Source organism: Haliaeetus albicilla, chromosome 3, assembly GCF_947461875.1.
Source record: "Haliaeetus albicilla chromosome 3, bHalAlb1.1, whole genome shotgun sequence".
Classification (NCBI taxonomy): Eukaryota; Metazoa; Chordata; class Aves; order Accipitriformes; family Accipitridae; genus Haliaeetus; species Haliaeetus albicilla.
In genome coordinates, this window is record NC_091485.1 from 64,403,409 (window position 1) to 64,411,637 (window position 8,229).

The 8,229-nt window shown below is 46.0% G+C and overlaps 1 protein-coding gene across 4 annotated transcripts in view; it reads left to right on the forward strand.

The window, feature by feature from the left end:
* Positions 1–5,897, forward strand: part of ZHX2 (zinc fingers and homeoboxes 2) — a 79,126-nt gene extending 73,229 nt beyond the window's left edge. For all 4 annotated transcript variants that reach the window (XR_011324128.1, XM_069779988.1, XM_069779986.1 and 1 more), the window contains exon 4: positions 4,629–5,897. The gene's annotated coding sequence lies outside the window, so the exon portion shown is untranslated. The remainder of the gene's footprint in view (positions 1–4,628) is intronic.
* Positions 5,898–8,229: the final 2,332 nt, after the last annotated feature.

Below are 8,229 nucleotides of genomic sequence, written 5' to 3' on the forward strand. Positions count from 1 at the left end.
GCCTTTCTTTAAGGGGGTTTTATACGATCTTTCACAATCTGAAAGGATGTGTTATTTGGAGACCTGAAGCCTCACAGATCACAGTTGCACAGGTATAAATCTGGAGCAAGCACTGTCAGCATTTCTTGACTTGCATGTTCAATTGAGTTCACTGGAGCCTGTGACATTTTGTGTTCAGTATAACAGAGGCTGTCTCTCCCAGACTGGAGTCTCCTTAAGCTAGAACTTACTCCACAGAAAGCTCAGCACCCTGCATTAACAACCACAGTGAGAGAACATCTATTTTAGAAAGAGTTAGTAGTTTTCTGGTGCCTAGTAAGTATAAGATACTTGATCATTTCTTTAAAAAAAATACATCTAAAAAGTCAAAGAAAAAAAAGGAAATACAAAAGCCAGGACTGATAGAAGTCCCTCCATACTTGCACTGAAGACTTCTACTATTGCAACTCGCAGTACTTGAATTGAACTAATATCTGTTGCAGAGGTGCATTTTTTCTTAGCAAGCCCTTCTGGGTAGCCTAGAGTCCTCCAGTTCCTCCTTGCACAGTGCTTGTCCAAAAGTCTCCTGGATGTTTTCTCTGCATTGAAAAGGGAAGCCCTGCAGTGGTTTTATTTTGGACTATGAATCATGTCGGCTAATTTTGAGAAATGTTATCACAGCATCTGTATCACAAAGTATCTTAAAGCTTCAGACTGCAATGCAAGGCAGTGTCCTGTGTTATGCTTGCAGAAGTTGGTGATTAGGGATGTGAGGAACAGGCTGTGTTACCTGTGTGGCAAAGGCAGAGATTAAAGGAGGCAGGACATGGGAACATCAGCTGGAGGCACGCTGGGGTGCCACTGTTGTGCAGCCACATAAGAAAGGAGAGACAGGATCTGATTTGCCTTTTAAAAATCAAATGTGCAATGAATAAATGCATTGTGGGATTTTTTTTTTTTCCCCAGGGTTGTTATTCCAGACCATTTCCCCCTTCCAGCTATAAACATTCATACTGAGGAGAGGGAGCAGGCCAGGGGCTAGGAAGGAATGGGGAGGAGGGCAGGAGAGGGGGGGTGCCTGAAACCACTATTTCTTACAAACCTCTTGTGCCATGAAACTAAGCTCTGCAACAGTCCTCTTCCAGCAGCATAAGTTTGGTGCCTGCATTTTTGTGCTTGCGAGCAGCATAGAGTACTTTGGGATGAACCTCCTGCCTTTGTGCTGTGGCACAGACCATAAAGCTCCAGGGCTGTGAAGGTGCTCAAGTGTTAACAGAGAGGAATTTTAATAAGAACTTTGATCTCAGCTAAACTTTTGCTGGGTTGTCCTTTTGATGAGGAGCTTTCCAGTGGCTGGTTGTAAAATACACCTACTGAGAAGAGATGCACTGGAGCAGGGCTTCCGCTGTGAAGACGATGCAGTAAGATCAGAGGACCATTTTGTCCTCTGTTCTTTGCCCATTTCTCAGCATGCTGGCCTGGGGACTTGACAAAAGCCCAAAGTCTTTTTCTCTTTCATTTTCCTTTATTCTCCCTGCAAGTCTCAGCCTAGAAACGCAAGCGCCTGCTCTCTGGTACCCGCATGGAGGCATTGTCACAGACGTTGTGACACAACAGCTGGAAGCTTTATACCCCACACTGATGGGACCGGTGGAAAAATCCCAGCTACTGGCTCCTTTTTCCTTCAGGATAAGCTTTCACTTTTCTCTTTGTGAAGCCTGTCTTACATAACTTTTAGTTAAAACTTTGGTGTTAAATTAACAAGGCATTTTCTTAGGTGACATCCAGGGTATGACTCAAAAGCAAAGACTGTAAGACCTGATGGAGAGATTGTTTCTGCCTGTTGTCATATAAAAGTCTGATTTTTCCTAATGTTATACCCCTCAGTACCTTAGAGGGGTTGTGTGACTGACCTAGCTACAGGTAAGAGGTGGACTGAAGAGCTGACAAGGGACTTCTCTTGACTCTCAAACAGCCACAGTCATTATGTGAAACTTTCACTGTTGAACCCTACATCAGGCAGAAACATGGTCCTTTGATATTCATGGCGTTGCTGTTTTCTCAGCTTGTTGTACGTAGTTTAAAGTGAACATTGTTCAGTGATCGATCTCCATACTCCTGTTGTTGGCTGAATTTGTGTGCGACTTCTGTAAAACCTGAGCTCTTCCAGACCATCTCAGTCACTCTCTGCTCTGGTGTGTAGTTTTAGGAGTTTCTGAAGCTATTAGGGAGTATTTATGTTACAGCCTAGACAGACCTTATGCTTTAGAAAATTGAGTTTTTCAAAACTGATATGTGTTCAGCAGATTCTGCTGCTGCAGCTAGTGGGAGTTTCACAAGCACCCAGCCTTGGCAAGAGCAGGATTCACACCAGGCTCTGAAATATTATCCCTGGACTAGGAAAAGGCTCTGTTACTAAGTCCATATCTGAAGCTTTTGGCCAAATTTGATTTATTTCACAGAGCGGGTCGGGTTTCCTAAATGGTGAGGCTGGGAGATCGGTCCCCGTAGGATGCTGTGACCTTCAAGATGTTGAGTGGCTGCTGTAGGGTGCACTAAAGCCATCACTGAAAATGCTCTAGATGCTGCGTAATGAAGACTCTTACCCTCTTGTAACGAGGCTCAACTGCTGTATCAAGAAAGTGCTTGAGCTCACTTTCCATTAGTAGAGCTATTCCTACCTTCGAACGGCACGGGTCAAAATTAGGTCTGTTGTCCCCACAAGCCTAACAAACAGAAACTGGTTCTAAATTAAATCAGCCAATTGCAGCTCAGACATGAGAGCGGGACCAGAGCATGCCAAAGTCGTTGGCAGCTACCGCTGGCTCTCTTCACAGCGTTGTCTCTCTATGGGGTTTTCCCAAGATCAGTATTTCCTCAGCCCAGAGCTTTTGGTTTTTTCTCAGAAGCTTACTTTTTTCCACCACCACAGTCTCCACTGTAAACTTTCTTTTTTAGAGTTACCTCATGACCTCCATTTTAAGCCCAGACCCTGCAAAATGTAGGCACCAAGTCCATGGCTCACAGGGGGAGTGAGGTAGGTGGACACCCCAGAAGATGCGTGCCCTGGTTCTTGATGGCTGTGACCACTGCTCTGTGGAGATGTGCCAAAGGAAAACCCTGTCTGGGAGTTGCACACCAGAGGAAAAACAAAAAGTCTGAAGGAAGTCACCCCTTGCTTCCGCTGCATGCATTGTACTGGGCATAAGAGGTGGTCTAGGGTCCCCTTGGTATCTCCAACCCCTTTTGCATCGCTGTGGGAGCTGAGATCACTCAGTTGCTGGTAGCCCAGTGCATTCCACGGTGTCTGAAACTGGTAAAAGTGAACACTACTGGGGTTTCCCTCTGTTTCTGTCCAAGTTCTTTTTTTTTTGTTGTGGTTTAGGGTTTCATCCATAAAGCTAGCTATAGTGCCTGTTACTGGTGTTGGGCTCCAAGGCACCATCCTGAAGTCAGCGTGGGATTGACCAGTGGTTTTTGCAAAATTCACCCTAAAGCATTTCAGGGAGTGAGGCTGAAGTAAAGAGGACTTGCTGTTTTCTCTGAAACCACTGAGGTTTGTCAGAGACCCAAGCAGTAATGCAATGAAGGACTTCAGAGGGGGGAGCAAAACCCAGTGCAGCAATTAAAACTTTCCAATGAGTTAGGAGGAGCTGGGGCCTGTTTGAGGAAAGGTGGCAAGGATGGGGAGGACTTTTGCCTTTGGTGTTGGTGCAAGCCTGTGTCCTTCTACTGGGCTCAACCGTATTGCTTTCTGCATTGCAGATGCCAGACAGAGCTCGCTGCTTTTGTGGGAAATGACAGACCCGGTAGCAATATTCATGAAAGGTGTGAAAAAACAGGTTAACTCAGGTTTCGGAAAACCTCACTGCTGCAGGACGCGTGAGGAGGATGGTGCAGGGAAGCCACCTCGTGCTGCTGCGTGCAGCTCCAGCCTGAGTGGGTGCTTGCACTTCTTGCACCTTTATGCCTCAATGGGGAAAAACACGCCGAACATAATCCCTGTCATAGAGCCCTTGCTCTCTGCTGGGAACTGGGGATATGTATAGGTGGGTGAGTATTTGAAGGTTGATTTTTGGGGGGTTATTTTTTAATCACTGGTGCATGGCGCAGCCTTTATGTAGGTGCAGGACTTGTAGCAGAGCCAGGGAGCTGCTCTGCAGAGCACAGGCACGTGCAGTTTTTTCCATTGTCTTGCAGTTTGTATAATTATTTTCTAAAATCTTGCAAAAAAATTATTTAATGAGAGGATTTACTGGGGAAGAAGGACCTGAAGTCGTCTTGCCTTTAGCACTATCTGGCCTGTGGTCGCAAAGTAGCTGCCCCCAACATGTGCACATCATCTTTGAGCCAGCATGAGGATCTGCCTGAGGTGTACAGCAGTGAGGGATCAGCAGAGTCAAGGCTGGGCTGTATGTCCCTGTTAGAAATCTATACGGGATTATTAGCTGGGTGTTACATACAGCAAAAATCTGGCACCCTACCGCAGCATCAGGCTGTGATAGGGATAGGCTTCAGGGTATGGTTAATACAAAATACAGTGCTACTGCATGTGCAGGGATGTAAACTGGATGCTGTGTTAGTTGACAGCTCAAATAGTTGTTCATAGTGCCTTCAAAAATAATATTCTGCTTTTATAATTTTTGCAGGGGTACTCCTCAGCTGCACTGTCGTGACATTGAAGGGGAAATGCTGTCTGAAAATAGAAGAAAACTATTTTCCTGCCTGGGGTGAGATAGCGTGTTGCGACTTCAAGTCTCAAACTGCGCTTGCAGAGGCACAGCGAGAAATACTCTCGTGGAGCATCATCATGGGATCGTTTATAGTGCCAAAGTCCTACTACTGCATTGAAAAAGAAAGAAAGAAAGAGAAAAGGGTCCTTGTACATAGGTTTCTCCTTAGCTTCTCTCCTGCCCACTTTCCTGCCCAGCCTCTTCCTGTACTGAACAGATTTGTACAATGTGGAAATTTTGTTAACTTTTTAATAGGTGCAAGTTATTCTTGCATATAATGCCATTGCAAAATTTGGGGGTTGGTTCGGGGGAGGGAAGTGTCTTTTGTGGGGGAGGGAGAGGAGATTTTTTTTCTGAAGCATTTTAAGACAGATTTGTAATCTTGTGGAGTCTTGTTGTTGCGGATCAACATCTGAGCCCAGATCCCCACCCCGGTTTACATTTCAGCCCACTTAAACACATTATGGGGTTGGGGAGGGTCATTCTGGAGTGGTTGGGGTTTGTTTTTTTCTTGTTGTTTTGACTTTTTGTTTTATTTTATGGCCACCTGCTACTGATTGAAGTATTTAAATCTCTGCTTTTCCATGCTCTTACAAGGCAAGTCTTCTCCAGCTCCTGTACTTCACTTTTTACAAGCCAGCCCCAGCTGTGGGTCTCTGAAGATTTGGCTAGAATGCCTTTTTTGGGTTTCTTTTTTAGCACTTTTTGTTTAAGCATGCAGTACAACCCCCAGAGGGGTTGGAGCGAGGAAATTAAGATGCTTCGTCATCTGAACTTGTTTGTGTTTTTCTGGCTGGTACAACGATGGACACCATAACGAACAGTCTGCCCTCCAGCTTTAGATGTTGTAGCGCAGAACAGAAATTTCTGATTAACCCTTGCCACTAAATTTTTAGATCAATCCTAGGTTCTCGAGTGCACTTTTTTTCAAATACTGCTAATTTGGATTTGTGTGAGAGTGTCTGTCCATGCACGTGTGAGGAGGAGAGCGGGAGCATGGGTGTGTAGGTGAGCGGGTGCAAGAGCCGTCCGGTGCGTTCCTCTGATGAGCTGGGTTTGGAGAATTTACCCACCTTTCAGTACGCTGCACAAATAGGATGCTAGGGAGTTTGAATAAATCCAACTTTTCTAACTTGTTGCTCATTTGTTGTAACTCAATAAAACAAAGGCTAAACATTTTGGTAACCTTTTTCTGGTCTCTTTTTTTTTTTTTTTTTTAATAATTTTATTTAATTCCATTTAAAATCCCGAACTCAGCCCCCACCAGCTCTCCTTGGTGCACAACAGCTCAGTGTCTTTAGAGCTGTGATTGGAGTTTTAACTGGTTTTGCAGTAATCAGCTTGGCAAACATTAACCAGATTAAAGTGAACTTGGTGAACTACTGATGTTTATTTCCCTGGTGTTCGATGGCACTTCACTGTGCAAGGGGGTTGGATAGCGCCTGGGAATGGGGACTTGGGGGACACCTTTATTTTGGTTGCAGTCACAACCTGAATGAATGAATGAAAGAAGCTGTCTCCATGATTCACTCATACAGAGTTATTTTTATTAATCATCAGCACAGCATTTAAGTGTCAAGGGAGGGTTGCAGTGGGCGGCAGCAAGCACTCGGCGACTTTCCTTACAATAAAGTTGTCTAGTTCAGTGCTGAAGAGGAGTGACTGGATAGGGCAGCGCTTGCACTTGCTGCATTTCCATGTCATGGTCCAACAGCAAGAGGTGGGGAAGCAACTTCGGCTCTTCCACAAGCAAACGCAGTCTGACAGCATGCATGTGTCCCATCACATGTGGTGCTGTGCGTAGTACTCCTGCGTGTGTGGAGGCAGATGCCTGTGCAGTCACGTCCGTGCCCCCCACGTGGATTGTCAAATCGATGGATGCAAGCATCAGGTAGCCAAAAAGAAAATGCCTCTGAGGATGCTCCTCCAGGACTCCAAAGTTGTAACTGAAACTAATTGCCACTTCTGTCTGCTTTGCTTACATGAGAGGATGCTAATATTTTAATTGCCCGTGTGCACAGTTTTTAACAGCCACTTGGTGGCTTAATATTCCAGTTTGCATCTCTCCTGTCTGATGTGCGCATATGTCTGTGTGTCTGGAGCGCTGACCTACTTTGTTTAACCAGCGGCGCTCCCTGGGAGCTCGGCAGAAGGTTTAGGAAGAACAAGACTCACCTGGGTTTTCTGTATTTGTACAGCCCCAGACACGGTGGGATTAGGGGCCAGGACTGGGGCGCTTTAAGATCTCTGCAATTCAAATAAAACCATAGCAGCGGCCCTGGAGTCTGTCATCGCAGAGATAATAAAGATGAAGCTCTCCCACGGCAAACAAATGGGCTTGCAAAAGACTGGCGTGGCGTTTGCCGGTGTCAGCAGAATGGCAGCGATGGGTAGGTTTGTGCAGGCAGGTTGTGGTGTGGTACCAAACCTTCAGACACCAGGTTTCATCAAGGAAAGCCGAACCGGTGGCCCCTTTTCTTTAGCTTAAAGCAACCCAGGTCCCCACAAAGATTGCTTCAGTGTGGCTGCCGAACAGGTTCACAAACTGGGCATTGCAAGCAGGCTTTGTTTTTAATTAATACCGACGCAGTGACTGCGTTTCTAGGGGAGTCCAGGCGGCGAGGCACAATCAGGACATTGTTTGTATGCAGCGGCCATTAGGGACGGCCTTGGCCGTGGGGGTTTCGTTGCACATGGATGAAAATAGGCTGCTGACGCCGAGTTTCCTCCTGCACAGCCTTGCCTCCCTGGCATTTGCACCGCAGTGCGTGGCTGAGAGCGGGGCCCTGTGCCTGGCGAAGCCCTGCAGCGAGGGGATGGCTTGGGACAGCCTTTCCTGGGCAGGTCCCCAGGACCAGGTGCTCAGGTTTTGATTGACGTCTTTCACAACGTGTTTTAACCCAAGTCTCTTGAAATGTTCTAATCAGAAGAAATCTAGTTAACAGAAAAAAAAAAAAAAAAATCATATTTTTGCACTTGTGCAGCACTTTTTTTGTAAATGTGGCTTGTAGAAAAATCCATCGCTCGGAAGCCAGGAATGACTTGAATTAGGTGGCCTCTACTTTCTTAATTTAGTCTGCTTGTATGCTGACAAGAAGATGGGTTCTCATTATATACACATATGACTTCTCCTGCCTGGTCCATAAGATGCTGGGAAGGGTGCTGCTCAGTAAATGAGCTGCTGTTAGCTCCTTACTGCTGTCAGAGATCTGGGAACTCCAAGCACGTAGTAACACAGGTACAATTTAGGACAGGTCAGACAGAAGCCTTACTAAATGTGATCATGGCGGGAGACCACTCAGACAGCAAACAACAACAGCATCACAGAATGGTTTGGGTCAGAAGGAACCTTCAAAGGAAGGCCATCATCTCATCCAATTCCACTGCCATGGGTGGGGACATCTTCTGCTAGATCAGGTTGCTCAAAGCCCCATCCACCCTGACCTTGGGAAGTTTTGGGGCAGAAACTTCGGTGTATATGAATCTCGCTATGGCCTAAATGATCTGTTTTTCACAA